Source organism: Epinephelus moara, chromosome 10 (assembly GCF_006386435.1).
Source record: "Epinephelus moara isolate mb chromosome 10, YSFRI_EMoa_1.0, whole genome shotgun sequence".
In the NCBI taxonomy this organism is placed as follows: Eukaryota; Metazoa; Chordata; class Actinopteri; order Perciformes; family Serranidae; genus Epinephelus; species Epinephelus moara.
The window spans coordinates 8,497,154-8,516,619 of record NC_065515.1 but is presented as its reverse complement, the minus strand read 5'-3'; the positions used below and the strand labels follow the sequence as shown (position 1 = coordinate 8,516,619).

The window sequence follows — 19,466 nt, the reverse complement described above, 5'->3', positions numbered from 1 at the left end:
GAGAAATATTCAGATGCTTTACTTAGGTAAAAGTGTTAATACCACACTGTAAAAATACTCTGGTACGAGGAAAAGTCCTGCATTCAGAATCTCAGCATCAAAATATACTTAAAATGCAGCAGTGGAATAAAGTATCCAGATCCTTTACTTAAGTAAAAGTGTTAATAACACACTGTAAAAAATATCTGTTTCAAGTAAAAGTCCTGCATTGAAAATCTTAGAATCAAAAGATACTTAAAGTGCAATGGTGGAAGAAGTAGCCTGAACTTTTACTTAAGTAAAAGTACTAATACCACTCTGTATAAATACTCTGTTACCAGTCCTGCATTCAAAATATACTTGATGTGCAGCGGTTGGAGAAATATTCAGATGCTTTACTTATGTAAAAGTGTTAAAACCACATTGTAAAAATACTCTGTTACAAGTAAAAGTCCTGCAAAATTTTGGCATCAAAATGTACTGAAAAGGCAGTGGTGGAAGAAGTAGCTTTTACATAAGTAAAAGTACCAATACCACACAAAAGTTATTCTGTCACAATGGAAAGTCCTGCATTAAGAATCTCAGCATCAAAATATACTTAAAAGGCAGCAGTGGAAAAAAGTAAAAAGGTAAAAGTATTAGCAATAGCACCACACTAAAATGACTTCCAACTAAAAGTCCTGCAAAGTCTTGGCATCAAAATATACATAAAGTACAGCAGTGGAAGAAATATACAGATTCTTTACTTTAAGTCAAAGTATTAATACCACACTAAAGTAATTCTGTCACAAGGAAAAGTCCTGCATTCAGAATCTCAGCATCAAAATATACTTAAAAGGCAGCAGTGGAAAAAAGTATTCAGATCCTTTACTTGAATAAAAGGACTAATACTACATTGTAAAAATACTCAGTTACAAGTAAAAGTACTGCAAAAGCTTAGCATAAATATACGCCCTAAAGTGCAGTGTTGGAAAGAAGTATTCAGATCGTTTACTTAAGTAAAAGTGTTAAGCAGGACTGTATAAGTAAAAGTTCTGCATTGAAAATGTTACTGAAGTAAAAGTATGTTGCTGTCAGCAGAAAAATGCACTTGAAGTATTAAAAGTAAAAGTACATAATACAAAAAAAATCCTCACTGGTATTTTTTCAATATAAAAATGACTGAAGTGATCAAAAATATTTCTGTCCATCAACTTGTTATTATAATTAATGTGCTAACATATTTCAGCTGTACTCTAGGCCTATATGAACCATCACATTTTATAAACTCTTAATTAAAAACGTAAATTTGTAAAGTAACTAGTAACTAAAACTGTCATTCATTTAAATGTAGTGGAGTAGAAGTATGAAGTAAGATGAAAAGAAAAGACTCAAGTAACGTACAAGTACCTCAAAATTGTGATTAAGTACAGTACTCGAGTAAATTTACTTGTGCCAAAAGTAAAAATACTCATTCTGCAGAATGGATCATTTCAGAATAATATATTAGATAATTTGATCATAGTTTTTGATGCATTAATGTGTCATTGTTGCAGGTGGTAAAGTTGGAGCTGATTACAACTGTTTTATATACTGCTGTGCTGATAGCTCAATCCACAATAATATAATTTATTAGTAGCTTGTAACTATTGTTGTCAAATAAATGTACTGGAGTACAGAGCACAGCATTTGCCTCTAAAATGTAGTGGAATACGAGTATAAAGTACAAGTACCTCAGAATTGTACTAAAGTAAATGTACTTCGTTAAATTCCACCACTGCATATTAAGAGGAAATGAAAGTAATGATAAACACAAGTGTTGCAAAAATCAAGAGACAAATGTAGAATAGAAATAATGATAATAAATCAACAAAAAAAAATAGTAAAAAGGGACAATATATCTGAATAAAAATGAGAGTGGTGCAGGTTTTTCTTTAAGAAGTGGTAGTTATGTGCAGAAATATTGTTGAAGGAATGTGCAGAAGTGTTGTGATGCAGTTGTGTCAGTGTGTCCCTCACATCTGCACTGCAGTCAAACATTACAACCTACACTCATTGTGTTTAAAGAGCAGCCGTAGTGTTAAATACAACATGAGTCCATCTTAATTTGTAAATGCTCCCTGGCCCTCAGTGCAGTGTGTGACTTTGAGCCAAAAAGCACAAGTTATGCTGTAAATCTGCAAAGTTAGCCATGATGAATAAATGAAAAAGTCACATTTATCGTCAGAAATTGCAAATTTGTCATGACGAAGTAATGATGACATAACGGAAGAAAACAACACCACTTCTTATTTAAAATGCCTCGTGCTGTGTGTGTACATAAAATTAACGTTTGCCATTAAATGGACCTCACACTATCACAGACATAGTTGACATGTGGGCAGCAATTGGCTTGTATGAGCCGTGCTGTTGATATTAGCACCACTACAGTGATTAAGATGTAATACATGACAAATACTGTGCATATCATATCATATCATGTTTGGATCTTAAATATTATTTAATATTATCTCACACAATAAAACCCCAAAGTTCCATGATTAAGAAAACAGGCTTGAAGCTTGAAGCAGCTTCACAGCTGTTGTGTGTTTGGACGCTGGGCTGCATCAGCAAAGGTATGCTGATGTGTCATCAGGAATTTTAGAAAGGGGGAAGTGACTAAGCCATACATTAAAAGAGCAACCAGAGCTGGGATGACTGGTTGAGTGTCAGAGTTAGGTTTTATAAAGTGAGCTGCAGGGAGGTGAGTGTGGTCCAGGGTGTTCATTGTGCTGTTGGAGTTCATTATGTGGCCGCACAAGATGCAAAGTCTTATGTGTGATTTGGGCCAGGCCATATTGAGCCACTTGTATTTGAGCTTTACTGTACATTAGTGCTGCGACTATTGATTATTTTCATGTCAGTTAATCTGTTGATTATTTTCTTGTTTCATTTTATTTTATTTTATTTATAATTTTATTTTTATCAGAGAGAGACATACAAAATCCTTTCAGTGCAATTACACACACAAAAAACATGCGCAATAACATGTGACGCATATATCCCTTATACAATTGCACCAAAACATATTCTCCCATCTATTGCGCTCTCTTTCATTTTACAATTTCCAAATAAGAACATCTGAACAAAGGATGTCACACTTTTCCAAACCTTCATCACTCATTTTTCTACGGAGATCTACTCGCAGCATCTTCTTCCTCAGTCGTCTCAATAGTTCATATTCTGGTACTTCAAATCATGTAAGAAGGTACTTAGAGCAGTTCTGATCTCCGCGAGCTTAAATATTTGATCCATTATGACCACCATCTCTTGAATTTCTCTGATTGTAGTTTTAAAGGGAACGTCAGTCTCTCCATGGTATAGATTTCATGAACAGTTCTTTGCCAGTCTTCCAGTGTTGGTGCGTTTGGTTGTAACCACCTCCTTGTCACCGCTTTCTTCCCTCCAATCAATAATATGCTCATTAAATATCTATCTGCTATCGATTGGGTGTACAATGCCATGGTACCCAGATACATTGACAGGACATGAAATGGAATAATAGTTTGAAATATGTATTCCAGACATTCATGAATGTCATACCAGTAAGACAAAAGTTTTGGACAGTCCCAAAATAAATGATAATGGTTGGCTTAATTTGAGCCACACATCCTCCAACAATTTGTTCCAGCCTATTTTCTTGTTTCATTGATTTGTTGTTTTTGTCCCACAACCCAAAGGTAGTCAGTTTACGGTCATAGAGAAGTAAATAAACCAGAAAATATTCACATTTAAGAGGCTGAAATCAGAGGTTTTTGACTTTTTTTTCCTTAAGAAATTATTCAAATAAAACACACCAGGGCTGCATCTAAGTATTGTTTTCATAATCGTTATATCTGCCCAGTATTCTATCCAATAATTGATTCATTGTTTTGTCAATAAAATTGGAGAAAATAAACACATCCTGCGTTCTTTGCCAGAGCCCGTGGTGGTGTCTGCAAATGTTTTTTATTTTTTTATTTTGTAACTAACAGTCTAAAAATCAAAGCATTTTAGTTGATTATCATATAGGCCTATGACTAGGGTTGCAGCGATATTCAGGTTTTAAGGTATATTGTGACGTGTGGATTGACGATTGTCATCAGGGCTGCAACTCGTGTCGTTTATTTCTTCGATTAGTCGACTAATTAATTTATCGAAAAATGTGTTAAAATGTTGAAAAATGTTGGTCTGTCTCTCCCAAACCCAAAAACTATGTCATCTAAGGTCTTGTTTCGTACTGACACCAAAGGGTTTTGGTTCACCGTCATGGGAGAGTGTGTAAAGCTGCCAATATTTGAATGTAAGAAGCTACATTAAGAGTATTTTGGGGTACTTTTATAGTACTTTTCTATGAAAAATGACTCAAACTGATTAGTCGACTGCTAAAATAGTCACTGATTATTTTAATAGTCGTTGCAGCCCTAATTATCATATCGTGTCCATTTGCTTATCTTTGATATTAGAAAAAATGTCAACTATATTTTAGTCGTTTTCAAAAGGGAGACTTTATTTATGTACATACTTCCATAGAAAAAAAAGGTTTCAAGTTTCAATTATAATACAACTTTTGTACAGCTAAAGATAACCCTTCTGTTTTCATTCCCTTAAGGGTCATTCTGACTGATAATAATATAAATTCTGTAATACAGTGATACTGTGAAATCACAATATTTTCTGAGATCGCACCGTGAAAATCTCATACTGTTGTTACCTTATATAATAACAAAGAAAAGCATCAAATTCTCACATTTAAGAAGCATTAAACCACCAAATGTTTGACTGTCTTGGCTTTAAAAATTACTCAGGCGATACTTTCCAACACACCTGTGTCTGAGATAGGAAACATCTTTTGAAAAATTGCTCAAAAAAAAATACTGAAATGATTATTCCATTAACAAAATAGTTTAATTAGCTAATTATTGCAGCTCTACTTTACATAAAGGTGAAATAAAAAACTTTCTAGACCTTCAAAATATACAGAAAGAATATACAGAAGTTTAACGTCTCAATGTGGCTGCTCTTTAGTGTAGGTGTCCTCCTGGTGCCAGTGGGATTGAGCCAGTCTATGCATTGCTCCTAAATTGTTAATTTTGGGTTTACTGGAGATGTGTCGAGGGTGCAGTTTGGAGCCAGTCATTTCCCATGTGAGTGCCACTTTACGGTTTAATGAACGGGTAGAAGTGCTAGTGTGTGATGTCTCTGTGGAGGGAGGAAGCTGATGTTGCAGCTTTCCAAACTGACTAATGTGCTGCTGCAAATGAATGCATCATCATCTTTTAGTGAATCAGATGTGATGTGGTTGGACTCGATTCAATTTGTCCAGGATAAAATGTGTAGGGGTGTCCAGGTTTTGAACAGGAATCTGTGTTGGCTAACTTGAGTTAGTCATCGCTGCCAGCTTGTTACTGTGTCAACTGAAGAGGCTGATTTTGGTCTCTGGCACTTTGACATTAAACTATCACTCATTGTGCTGTTTAAAACAAACATTTCAGCTCCTTTGCTCTTCTCTGTAATCTGACTGGTGTTGGACCGTGGGCTGACTCTGTCCCTTTTGGTTCCTCTTGTTCTCCATCATGCTATAGTTAATCTTCTGCTGCCAGACGAGGGCCTCTCTTGTGGTTTGCTTGAAACCTTGTCTGGTCGTGTGGAGAAATCTCTTAATGTTTGACAACTACGTGTGCGGAGCTAAAAGTATGCGTGTGGACAGAATCTTCCATGATGCAGTTGCAACTGTAGGAAAAAACATGTTGGAGGGAAGTAAAGCTGGCATCGACTTCACATTAGTGATATGCTGCTGGGGAGCCTCACTGCAGAGTCATGCAGAGATCTGAAGTTTGCAGCTGCAGCAGAGGTCGTGTAGCAAAACCACAGACTCATCAGTTAGCCTAATGGACATAACGAATCAAAATGTGGATTCATATTTTTGCTGAATGAAAACTGATTGATCATGTGCATAGATGAGACATGACGTGTACTGTAACACACTCAAATGGTGAATGGATTCGACGTGTGTCACAACATCACTTGGCAAAGCCTGTGAACGATTTAATTTCCTCCACTGATTTCAGCCTGCCCGTCTGTTGATGCCCAGATTAGGTTGCTGCTGCTTAGTGCACAGTTTCTCAGTTTGTGTCAGTGCCCAGCTGCTACCAGCACTGCATGCTCACATGCTCAGACATACATGCCTTCAACTTCCTGTGGACAAAAAAAGGAATGTAATCTCCTAAAATTGCTCTCTGAACCACAGTTGGCGTGTGTCTGTTTACAGGAGTTTCTGGAGAATCTTGCAGCCCGTTTACACCTGGTTTTATCACGCGTTTTGCCTGATCCAGTCACATGTGGAGTGCTATGTCTGTCTGTTAACACCTGGCGTGAGAATGCATCTCGAGTGACCAATTGTGGTCGCATCTCACTTCCCTCGCTATTTGGAAATAATTACATGAATAATTTACGTTGGTTTTAACTGGCGGGAGCTTTGACATGCGATATACACACTTATAGCCTCAACTATTTAAAATGAGTATAATGCTGTTTAATTGTAGGGCTGCGCACAGCATATACACCCTCTCTTTGCCCCGCTCTTTCTCTTTTCATCATGAGACACGCGCTGCTGCTGCGATAGTATGAGCTCTATGCTTGGGACAGTTGGTAGGAGTCCGACCGGCCACCCACACACAGTGACCAGGCTAACATGGCTAACCTTACCTACAGGTTATCAACAGAGTAAATAGCAAAGTCAAGCCGTGGGGGCATCAGATAAGCAAGGAAGTCAGCTGAGTAGGCAGTCCTTCAATGTTGACCAGGACAGATAGTGTAGTGCGGGAATGACGTTTTTTTTGTAGGCCAACATGGAAGTTAATATCGCCCTGATTCCCTCGACAAAAAGCCACCAAGACGTTTCCATTGGATTTTGGATTAGGGATGCACTGAAATGAAAATTTGTGGCCAAAGCCGAATAATATTAAACGCTTGGCTGAATACCGAATGCCGTTTTTTAGTTTTTCATTAGTTTTAGCAGATGAACCCCCTCCAGATTAGTGTTGTCAGGGTACCAATATTGGGACACACGGTACGATACCAGTGAAAGTATCGCGGTTCTGAGTAGTATCAGGATACCACAGCAAAAATGAGGCAGATGTGCCTTTTGTCATTTATAAAAAGATAAATCACTTTTCTATAATACATCACTGATATTTCAATGGAATAAATTACTTATTGACTTATTCATACTTCAAAAACGGCATCAATAAGTGATTAAATAGGGGGGATCAAAATAAAATAAATAAATGAAATAAAAATCAACCAGCCACCCTCCTCCCCTTCATAAGTAAAGAACAGTCCCTACAGTGCGGTGAGGTTTGTGGACCAAGAAATGTGAACGGCTCGTTTCTCCTCTGATACGCCACATGCTGTGTGCCGCCATGGCTCGGCTGTTCAGGTACTTTTGGGCAGTCATGACAACAAGTTATTCACCTGGAGCCGGACTTCTCCGTCGCCGGTAAGCCGTTATCATGCGCCGCCGTATTTGACAGGAATACATTCCTGTCCGTGTCTGTGACCCACGTTCAACCCACAACCGGCGGGATTCGCCTTTTGTTTCTGCTGCTGGTTGAAATCTGTACTCACACAGCGTGATGAATGATTTATTTTGCTCGCACAAAACTATTTTTAGTCGCAGATGTGAGTGCGGTGACGGACGGAGTAAAATATCGCCACACTGCCGACGTTTTACTCTGTCCGTCACCGCACGCTGTTTGATTGCGTTATCAAAACACGACGCTATTATTCGGCCTTGCTTTTCACTTATTCCACCGAATACCGAATGTGTGTTCTTTTGCAATATTCGTCCGAATATATTCGGTTACCGAATATTCGGTGCATCCCTATTTTGGATTAATTTTGGAAAACAAGCTCTATTGCTAACAAAGGTTTATGATAGTTACAAGTTTTCTTCAGCAAAATAATCTTCACAAATGAGCACCAATTAAATGTTTTTTAATCCTAAACATTTTAAGCCTGAACTACATCACGGTCGCATGACATTAGCTTTGCCACCATCACAAGGCTGTAAAGTCATCTTTGGCATGATGGTGTTCTGTAGTCTCATTTAGCCCCTTGTTAGCTTCAGAATTCATGAGTGGGGTATTTACTGACATATTTTATGTTGTGGAACAAAACGTGAAAGTCTCTTTAGCTCATGTCAACCACAGACCTTATTTCAGGCATCTAACTGAAGACCCAGTGACTTAAAGATGAGTGAACCAAGAGTGCTAAAATGCTAACCCACATCTGGGTTTTAGGACTCATTCCTGCACCACTCTATTTACCAAGGAACCCAAGACACATTGAGGATGCAGTGGGTGCAAGCTCACCTGTGCATAGAGCTGTCCATTTGTGATGTGATAACCCAGGACACATGTTAACACCAGGTGTAAACAGGGCCTTGTATTTAACAGAGCAGTATCTGGAGCACCAGGTGTTGATAGGGACTGGGTGATGTTCTGATTGTACTGCTGGGGCATTAGAAGATGTTCAGGGTATCCATGGTATATTTCAGTTTGCTCTGTGTGTTCTCTTTATTTGTTATGTCAGCAAATTAATATTTGTGCGTTGAGTCCAAGCTTGTCATTAAGTGTATAATAACAGCTGTAAGAGGTGAGATAAGAACTGGAGCTTATCTTGTTTGATGCTTTGCACGCCACAGATGCAGGGCAGGAGTTTTTTTTTTGGTCTCTCTGCTTTGTAAGCAGATGGACCCTCCGCTCAGGATTTCACTCTGATAACTTTAACAAACAACGTGACTCTCAGGGGGTTGGTAAGGAACAGGAAAACGTCATGCCTGAATGGAAACAGGGTTTTGCCTGCACAGCCTGTTTGTCTGTGGATGAACTGCAGGCATCATCCCTGATTGTTTTTGCATATGACTAACGGGGAGTAAACTGGCTGTTTCAACCCAGCTCTCCACATGCATTCCTACCCTCAGCTCCCACATCAGCTGTGTCTCAAGACCCGCATCCTGGGCTGGAATTGTGTTGCAGCTGCCAGCTCAAATTCAGTTACTTAAAGGAATACTTCATCCATAGAATCAGTCTTTGCTGGACAGCAGTTGAAGAATGCTAAACATCCCTGCAACCTATTGTTTGTACAAAACATGGTCAGTTGCATGACCCACATTGAACGAGCTGCTTCCAATTTGGGTGAAAAACCGGCGAGATCACACTTTCTGTTTTTAGATGTGAAGCCACCTCACTGATCTGAACTTCAGTGTGTACAGTTATATATTTCTGGGGTGTAATGAAGGTCCATAATGGTTAAAACAGATAGTTAGTGAAACAGATTGTAAAGAAATTAGATTAGAGAAGAAGTATAGTCCTGGACAGGAAACAACAGATATAATTCAGTCCCAGTGGAGAGTCTGTGAAGCACCACAGGGCTTTAAGTACTTTTTTCTGTGCCGCTGCTCTGGTGCATGTAACTTCTTAAATTACATTTTTTTTTTTTTTTTTACGGCACCATTTGGTGTATCGATCCTTTTTCCTGGCACTGAAAATACAGCAAACCTCTAAAAGAAAACATTTATTCATTGTGAGAGTTTAAAAATGAGGACATTACAATTTAATTTAAGCTTCCCTTCACTGTACAGTGAAACTCCCTCAATTATTATATGGTCATAGGAGCATTTTTGAACAGCTTTTCAGCAAATCTAGTATGTGTTATTCTATTAGGACTTCTCTTTTGATGCCACATATTCAAGGAAATGTATAACATATAATGTGGACTTAATTACTGGCCCTTTTTAAACAGGAATTGTGCAAATTTGCAGGACCACAGTTTTGTATATGGTGCTGCTGTTGCCTTTTGCTGCTCTGTCTTGTCTGTCCATGTGCTGTCACTCTCCTCTTAATTGCTCCAACACTATCAGATATAAATGTTTTTCATTGTGTGAGAAAATGGACATGTGGCATGAGAGTGTGTGAAAAATGTCAATTGCATGCGTCTTGCGAGTCGATGCATGAAGAGTTGGCAGCTGTGCTCAATGTACAGTATGTACCAACGTGCACGTAAAGCTGAGACTTATGTGTGCAGCTGAAATTTTACATGCACTACCCTGCATATGATAATTAGACGGGGACCTCATTATGAACAGTTTTATGTCGCCAATTAAGTTAAGTTGTAGGTGACTTTAACACAACCCTGTTTTGGGCAGTTTGGAGTTTATATTTAATGTTCTGTGGTTTACATACATACATATATATGCACATGGTATTTTGAGCCCTACGCCAGAAAAATGGCCTTCACGGTTTCCTAGGCCACGCGTTGACATATTGAAATGTCTTATTTTGTCCAGCTGTCCGCCAAAAACCCAGACATGTTCACTTTACAATTATATAAAACAGAGAAAATCTGCAAATCCTGACATTTGAGAACCTGTATCCAGTGATTCGTTTTGGCATTTCTGCTCGAAGAAAGACTTAAATGACATCAGAATAGTTTGAAGCAGCAAGCAGGTACCACGCCAGAAGGTTTTTTATTTTAAAGGTTGTTCAGAAATGTATGATGATTGTCGTGAGAGATGCTGCATCACACTTCTCACTTAACACCAGGGGTAACCCTCGACTACATTCATAAGGCCCATGACCCGAGCTATGACACTGGTTTCACAGGCTACAATAGCGTTCTTTCTTTCTCTGTTTCCTGGCATTCTGACCATCCATGTGATCATTACGAAGATGAGGGATGAAGTAAAAATAAGATTTCTGTACGTTAACTCGCTGTCTCCTGTAATAATGACCTTTTTGAGCCCAGTTTTCCATGGTCGACCAGGCAACACAGTACTCTGAGGATTTTTTCTTGGTGGAAAGTAAGCACTGAGAGAGTCTGTTTTCTAGTTCTTACATGGTGTACTCACTTTGTCACTGGTCTTACTGCTCACTTTAGTAATGCTGGGCTTTTCCAGTCATAGCAAAACCATAGCTTCACAGTCCCCAACCAAAATTAGTATTGTGTACACAAAATAAGCAGTTCCCTATAAAGTGATTATTCCAATACTTTGCTTGTGGGAAGAGGATGTTGTGTGCAGCTATAGTTGTTGACAGATTCTAATCAGGCAAACTCCGTCTGGTATTACAACTACCTCACATATTGTAATCCTGTTTTATTTCATTGTGACTAGTGTTGTTTTCGGCGGCCTGTTTTATTTTAGTTTTAGACTAGTCTTTGTGTCAAACTGTCATTTTAGTTTCTATTAGTTTTAGTCACGTTCATACTCTTTTTTTGTCTAGTCAAGTTTCAGTCAACTAAAAGTCTGAGCATTTTAGTCTTATTTTAGTCAGAATAATCCATGACTATTTTCATCTCGTTTTAGTCAACGAAAACTGATGACATTTTAGTCTAGTTTTAGTCAATGAAAATTGTATTTTAGTCTCTTTTTAGTAATGCAATTCTATTATACCCAGTCAATATAGTATAAGTACCTAGTATAGTCTAACCAAACCAAAATTTTCTTTTCAAAATTAGCTCCTATAGTTAGAGCTAAATATATATTTATTTATACAACAGTTAGTTCCGACCGAGTAATTTGATTGGACGAGAGGCATTCCGTGAGTGCTGATATAGAGTATAACATCACTGGGACTTATAACAGGAAAATCTCTCCGCACACAGGTGTTATAAGTAAGGGATAATGTATAATGAGCCGGTGAATACTGGGAAAATAACTCCCGACAGGGGAATAGAACCCCGATGCGCACCCTGCCCTGCCGGCAACGGCTGAATCTCCTTGTCAGGGCAGCGTCCCTAGCAACGCTGGGCTACATAGCAATGGTCATTACACAGTAATATCAGACCTCTGAATGCCGCGACTGACCAATCAGAATACAGCATTTAATAGAGCCGTGTAATAAATGTAAATACAGCCGTTAATTAACCAACTGTCACACTCGCTACATTGACGCAAACTGACACTATAGAGTTACACCAAGAAGATGGATATCATCTTCAAGAAGATGGAAATAGAAATACTGCAAAATAATAATAATAACGCGACTAAACATTATAACGTTATTTCATCTCGTCTCGTTTTGGTCAACGAAAATTTTAGAGATATTTTAGCAGAGGTTTTATTTTGTAAAACACTTTTAGTCTCGTTTTTATTCGTCAACAATATTGCATTATATATTTAATTATAGTTATCGTCACATCACCACCATTTACGTTGCGTCTCGTCTCGTTTTCGTCACGTGATAAAGGTTCGTTGACGACAATATTTAGTCATACTTTTCGTTGACGAAAGCAACACTAATTGTGACTTCCAACAGGGAAGCAATGTGGACATTTTTTCCACTGGCCTGTCAGGTGAGAAGGTCAGTTGGTGTGAAGAAGTATTTCACAGCTTGAAAGATGGTCTTTACACAAAACTGGGCTATCTATGAAGTGGAAAGACACAAATACTTTTGAAATTGGTGCAATGTGACCAGACAAAACAGGAAAAGGGCTGTGGCATTTGCTTTTTGCTCAAGAGGTAGAAAACCAACAACTGCTCGAATTGCATCGCACCAAATCAATTAACACTCTCGCAAGTGGGTGACGTAATGCGACTTGGTTTTGGCTTGTCTGAGAACAATATGGCGGCCGGCAGGTAACAAACAATCTTGTATTACAGCTAAACAGTAAGCTACAATATGTTTTTGAAAACATTTTAGGTGAGGAAAAGGCAGCGCAGCAACAGAATCTTGGTTCATATTTAATCAGCACTGCTTAGGTTTATCGTTTGATCTGAGTTTGGTCTTAGTTTGCATAGAGAGAGAGAGAGGGCAGGTCCTTCTCTCGATCCGCTACTGTACTCTTTGAGCCTGTGGTGGCGGTGGGCTAGAGCTCGCCTGATTGGACCCAACCCGACCTGACAGGTTGGGTCTGGGAAGGACAGAAAATGAGAGAAAGAGAGAGGGTGGCACTGCAGGGCAACTTGGTTAGCAGTGTTTGCTTCTGCCTCCCCAGCAGGGGGAGAGATGTGCGTAACACGCATTGAAGAGTGGTGATCATGGTCAGCGCATCGCCATGGAACGCCATTTTCACGAGACACTCAGAGGGGCACAGCCGGCTCTGCTGAACCTAGGGGCAATTTAGAGCAACCTAACGTGCATGTCTTTGGATTGTGGGAGGAAGCTGGAGTACCCGGAGAAAACCCAGAGAACATGCAAACTACACACAAAAGGCTCTAGCTGGCTGTTGAATTCAAACCTGGAATCCTCTTGCTGTGAGGCAACAGTGCGAACCACTGCACCACTGTGGCGCCCTGAAAATATAATAAATGAAATGTTACATGGAATAGATCTTTTACAGTAGATATTGTAGTTTTTTTAAAACTGGGCTAGGGCCAAAAATTCTGCCGTCGGTCCGGCTCTGGTTGGACTTGGACAGAAATAGTGCGGGTTCGTGTAAGGTTGGACCTGATCTTTTGGGCCGGATAAGAGCTCTGTGACGGGCTTACAAAAACTGTGAAAACTGAAGTTTTAGCAGGAGCCCTAGAGTCAGTGAAAATCTGCCAGATGACGTGTACATTTTTGCTGACAAATCTCAGGGATCTCAGCTCATTTACACATACTACCCATGTTGTTATGACACAAATCAGCAAAGTATCCCTTTAATTCTTGCTGAGCATGAAAAAATGGAAACATCCAGGTCTTCAAAAATGTGAGCAAGTGTATAAAATCGTCCTCATATTCTGAGGAGCCAAGTGCATGTCGGCTAACCAGCCTACCTCCCCTCCTCCCAAGAGCTGAAAGGAAAGCAGGGGCTTTGAAAAAGAGCCTGTGAACAGTGAGGAGTGATTGGCAGCAGCATTCATTTCCTTCATGCCACTCTCCAAGGATCCTGCGGTTGAATAGGGGAGCCCCTGCTTTCACATCTTTTGTCTGAGAGCTGCTGCACTCAGACAAAAGATGGGTGGTTGCTTTACAGGAGCAACCACCAAATTGTTGCTCTTGTGTTAAAATGAGAATATTGGCATTGGAAATGTACAATCATGTTTTCTTACCCAACTTTGTCCCTATGACAGTAAACGCCACAAGAGTTTGAATTCTGCTGTAATCCTGTTGAGACCACTGCCATGTCATTTTGTTGTCTTGCCTTCTAGTCTCTGCTGGCATTTCTAAAACAAGCTAATTTAGTTAGGAAACACACCTTTCTCAACTAAAAAAAAAAGTACAAAAATATTTGACCTTGTGCGCACAACCCAGGCTTTCAAACTGCGGCCGTACTCACAAAGCTGCCCATGTAAAACAGCATCCAAAAATAGCGTGAGACGGTGTGCGTGTGACTTGTTAGGCTGCCTCGAACTGCTAATCATTTTTTCAGTAAACCATTTGATATTTGTTGAGTAAACTAAGGAGCCCCTTCAAGCAACAAATAACCATCAACGAGGTGCCTATAAAGGGACAGCGGCAGACAGCCTCACTCAGATTCCTTCCCCCTGCCTTCATCCTCGTCTGCCCTCGGGCCACTTCATGGAATAAAAGAGGAAACTGATGTATGGTTTCTTTTGAAGTGAATCAAAGAAAACCACAGAGATTGTGACTTAATGTGTGTTTTTCTTCTTGCTGTAAGATGCTTTCAGATGTGACTATTTTTGCAACCAGAGCTGCTGGTGCTGTCTGACTGTAAAAAGTCAGAGGATGTCTTTGGTTATGCTTTTCAAAGAACATACTACGTCATGATGACTTTATTCTGCATTCTTATAGCGCTTTCCTTTTTAATTTTTTAAACTTTGATATTGCTTTTCTTCAGTTGCTGGAGGTAAAGAAACTTGAGTTGGATTTGTGTTGGGACACGCACCAAAGCTTGGCTATGCCTAATCTTTCCTTTGGAAAGAAAGGTGTGCAGCTGCCAGAGAGAAAGACTCAGGGAAGTTTCCATCCAAATATGGCAGAAATTTTAACCAAATTTCCATAAAATCAGCAAAAGAAAATGTGAATTAATGCAGGTTTCCATCTGCTACTGTTTATCTCACTCTCACTTTAGTGTGCAGTGTTATATTATGTCTTTTTTTATCTATTATCTTTGCCATCAGTGTAAAGAAGAGTGGCTGTCTCCAGATGAGTGCTGTTTATTCTTCAGGAAGATTCAAGTGTTTACCTCGAAGGTTACTGTAGGACAACTCAAATCATGTACCCACTCCTGTAGACTTCATAACCTGGATGATGAGTTCAAGAAAAATAACTCTCAAGTGCCCTGCATCTCCAGAGAGATAACTGTGACAGGGGATGGCATGTCAGGTGATTTCCTGCTGAATTTTTTAGCCCAATGCCTTTTGTTAGGGTGGATGTTTGAGAGCAAAGCTTTGCTATTTGATAACTATTTTTATTTTATAAAGCAACCAGCAAGTCTTGTGATCATTTAAAATTAGCACTTAAAGCCCAGCTTATTCTGAATCTGGTTTGAATATGTCATCAGTCATACTATAATTATCATGTCCAAGTTTCCCTGTTGTTGAGCCAAGTTTTCACCAAGTCAGTGATCTTGTTATGAATGATTATGAATTAGCTTTATTGCATTTTTAACATGGTGAACTATTTCTAACTTTACATGAAGGAAGTTGCTGAGATGTTTTTGTACATTAACGGCCTGTTTATACTAGATGTACCGATACCACTTTTTCCTCCCAATACCGATCCCTGAACCTTAGTTATCTGCCGATACCAAGTACCGATCCGATACCGTGCCTAAAATAAAAATCGATGGGATATGAATTGTTGTATGTCTCAACTCCTAAAACTCTATGTAAAATATTAAGAAATGAATACATGATAGTAGAATGAATGCCATAAAACTTTTTTTTATTATTATTATCCAGTGTTATCCAAGACATTTTAAAGGCTACAGTAGAATGCTTTTTTAACTCTGCTCCGTTTCCATTTAGTTTGCCTGTAGCGTGCGTATGCGTAATGACGTGAGGCATTACGTGGTATTGGATTGGTCATAGGCTGTACTCGCCGATACCTGATACTGCATTTTAGGCAGTATCGGAGGCATTTCCAATCTTTGGGTTTGCACCTATCATTTACACGTAACCGGCGTTTTCCTCGGCAAAAACTGAGATTTTAAAAAACTGCTTCCAAAGTGAAAGTTTTTAAAAAAAATATCCATTTCTATGGAGACGTGTAGTAGTGTATCATTGTTTTTATCACTAGCGACAAGAGGAAAACAAATCACTGTGCATGTGCAGAACGCTCTTCTATGGTGTTTAGCATATGGCGTATCGCCACCTACTGGCCTGACATGGTAATTGCAGCAAAAAACTGCAGTTTCTGCGTTTTCAAGTAAACAGGGATATTGTTTAAACAACTGAAAGTGTAAACCCGGAATTTTTTTATACGGGATAAATAAGAATCCGTTTTTATTTGTATCTGTATCCGTGTAAACAAGGCCTGAATGATGGTATGAATTGTAAGATATGTGTTCAGATGTGACAAACCTGACCAAGCAGCAAAATGTGTTTTCTCTTCATTTCGGGTTGTTTTGTGTAACTTGTTGGACAACTTTAAATTAAGTTACTGCTAGATTTGGGCTGCATTGCAAAAAGTTCTGAACAAGTTCTCCAAGGTGTGTACTTTTGTATTACTAGTGCAGTGTCCGTTCAAAACATGTCTGTTCAGAACAAGCTAATTGATCAGCCTGTGGTATTGCTGCTTGCAACTTTCTCAGGAATCATTCATGCAAACAACTTCACACTGGACACTGTGCTTATTTGGGTCCTGACCAACACACCTGTGCCCCAAACAACTATAGGTTATAAACAACAGACTAAACTGCTCATCAGTCAGAGAGATTTTAGCATTGAGCTACTTAACATGATGTCTTTTTCAGTCACAGACCAAAACCCGCTCTCCTCAGTTTATAGCTTTTCCTCTCTGTCTGATATCTAAGACCTTTAGATCCTTCGTACATTACCCCCTCCTCTCCTGCCCGATTCATGCCTGTGGATTTGTTTGGAGTTTCCAGTTGATAGAGTTTCATGCAGGCCCTCATTTTCCCCTTCCTTGGTTAATGTCGCCAGTGTCTTCCCAGTGAGAGGCTGGAGGGAGTGTTTATCTCCCGAGCGCTCAGGGATGAAGGCTTTGGGAGGTATAGTGTCGACTGTGCGCACAAGAGGGTCTTTGTTATATCTGTCCTGGACCTTACCACCTGGCCACTGCCACCTTTTGTTCTCCTCTTTCAGTCTGCAACGTGATCCACAGCTCGCAAGAGAACACTGCATGTCGACTTAAAACTTTACAGAGCCCAAAATGTTCAGACAAACTGAAATCCTGCTGTGAGTTCTAGTTTTGTGTTGACATCTGTATATGAAAGGAATGGCCATTTCCAGTAGGTGCTCTGATATGTGGTGTTAATAGTAAGGTATCAGTTTCAGTGTCTGAACCAATAAGAAAAATGTTGGAGGACTGAAGTCTCCCCTCTCACAGCTGAAAGAAGTCACAATGTGCCCTTTAGCAAGGCATGTAAATTAGAAGGACTGATTGCACTGTGCAGCTCTAATGTGTTGGTGCTCTAGGAATGTCAGCAGGGTGTTTCGTGGAAAGAGCTTGTGATTAGTTTGGTGTTGAATGTCTGTCAAACCAATGAAGCAGTGCATCTGTGGAGCTTTTCTTATTTCCCAAAAGAGTTATTTTAAGTGTTAGCGTCTTGTATAGCCTCTCAAATTGCCTATTAAAAGATCACGAGCAACTTCCAGTTGGCATGCTGCGAAGAATATAAGTCAGTTTGTGCTCATTGGGCCTCATGCAGGAAGTGAGACAAAAAACAAATTTCCTCTTGTATTTGTTAGTGTCTACTATTTGTTCTCATTTTATTTGTGTCTGTGGATTTCTGGGATTATTTTCTTATTTTTTTAATCTTATTTTAGGTAAGAAAAAATATATGAGTGGTCTGGAGCACTCTTACCAAGACAAGAGAAAAACATATTTTTCAAATTCTTACCCGACATGAGGAAACACATGTTTTAAATTTGAGGAATATAAAAAATGTATGAATATAATAAAATCAAATTTAGGTTATTACATGTTTAATAGTAATTGAAATTATTGGATTATTAAAGTTGGGGGCTAAAGAAATACTATTGGTCCATTGATTAGGACTATAAAAACCCTTAGATAATATCACATGTGTTCAGCTTCTGAATGGCTTGCATGCTGCTCTTAGGACACATTCACACTGGCGCTAGTTGGTCCGCTTTAAACGAACCCCGGTCCGCTTCCACGGATAGTTTGATTCGTTTGAAGTGGTATGAACACTCATTCGAACTCTGGTGCGGACCAAACGAGCGAACCCTGGTCCACTTGAAAATTGGGGGTCTTGGTTCACTTGCAAGTGAACCCTGGTGTGGTTCGCTTACAGTGGGAAATGCAAACAGACTATCCAGCAAACCAAAAAGAGGAAGTGAACCATAGAGAGGAAGTGACGTAGAGCGCAGTGCATTTTGGTGTTTTTGTGGTGACCAAGCTGGCTGAATGGGATGGATTTCTGTTTTTGGTCCTGGCCAATCAATGAGCCGGGTTTTCTTCTTCCTCATGCTTTTGTTTTTTCTTCCTGGTCAGTGGTCGTTTCTGGCAATACCGCCCCCAAAAGAGCAGCTGTTGTGTCTGCGTGATGATGTCCAGGCATTTTGGTCTGCTTTAAAAAGTGCAGTCTGAAAGTGAACCGAACCAAATGAAGGTGTGAAATTTTTTAGCATTCCCCGTCCAATCGAACCGAGTCCCCCGGACTATCCTGGTATGAATGCATGCACCCTTAGATGCCTCGGTCATCCAGGCCTCACACAGAGAACATGTCTTTAGAGATCACATGATCTATTTGATAAATGAATGAATAAATGCTGACCTCATAAAAACGCACTGCTTCTAAAAACATTTTCTTTTAATTTCAGTCACTGTGTGTCCCTCTGCTGTTCTGAAGTATAAATCTGAGGTACTTTTATTTATTATAGTATTTTGATCTCATGTCATTTTCTACTTTTACTCCACTACACTTTAAAGGGGTTTTCACTCCACTAGAGTTATTTGATAACTTAAGTTATTAGTTACTTTACAAATGCAAGGTTTTTGCACATAACCCATATGAAAATGCATAAGTGCCACTGAAACGATAGTTGATCAATGAAAATGTAAAAACTTTAATCATGGTTCCAGTTTCTCAAGTATGAGGACCAAATGAGAACCATTTCACCCCTATAGGTTACACAAGAACCCAAACATTTTCTCATAACTTTTCTCCAGATGCTGACTTGTGAAGTAGAACTGAGTGTGGTTTATAACATGACTCTAATGTAAGCGTTTGGTGACAAGTTCAGCCGAGGTTAATATGAGGCTTCAGCGGTATGAGTGGGAACCATAGTCGGGGAAACGCAAAGAGGGAATTTCATACTCAAAAGACTGTAACTGTAGAAAGTACTGACTTGATTTGCCAAACTCAGACTGCTGAAGCCTTATATTAGC

The 19,466-nt window shown here is 39.3% G+C and overlaps 1 protein-coding gene across 2 annotated transcripts in view; it reads left to right on the top strand.

The window, feature by feature from the left end:
- Nucleotides 1-19,466, top strand: part of ryk (receptor like tyrosine kinase) — a 61,044-nt gene that overhangs the window by 1,093 nt on the left and 40,485 nt on the right. The gene's annotated exons all lie outside the window — the stretch shown is intronic.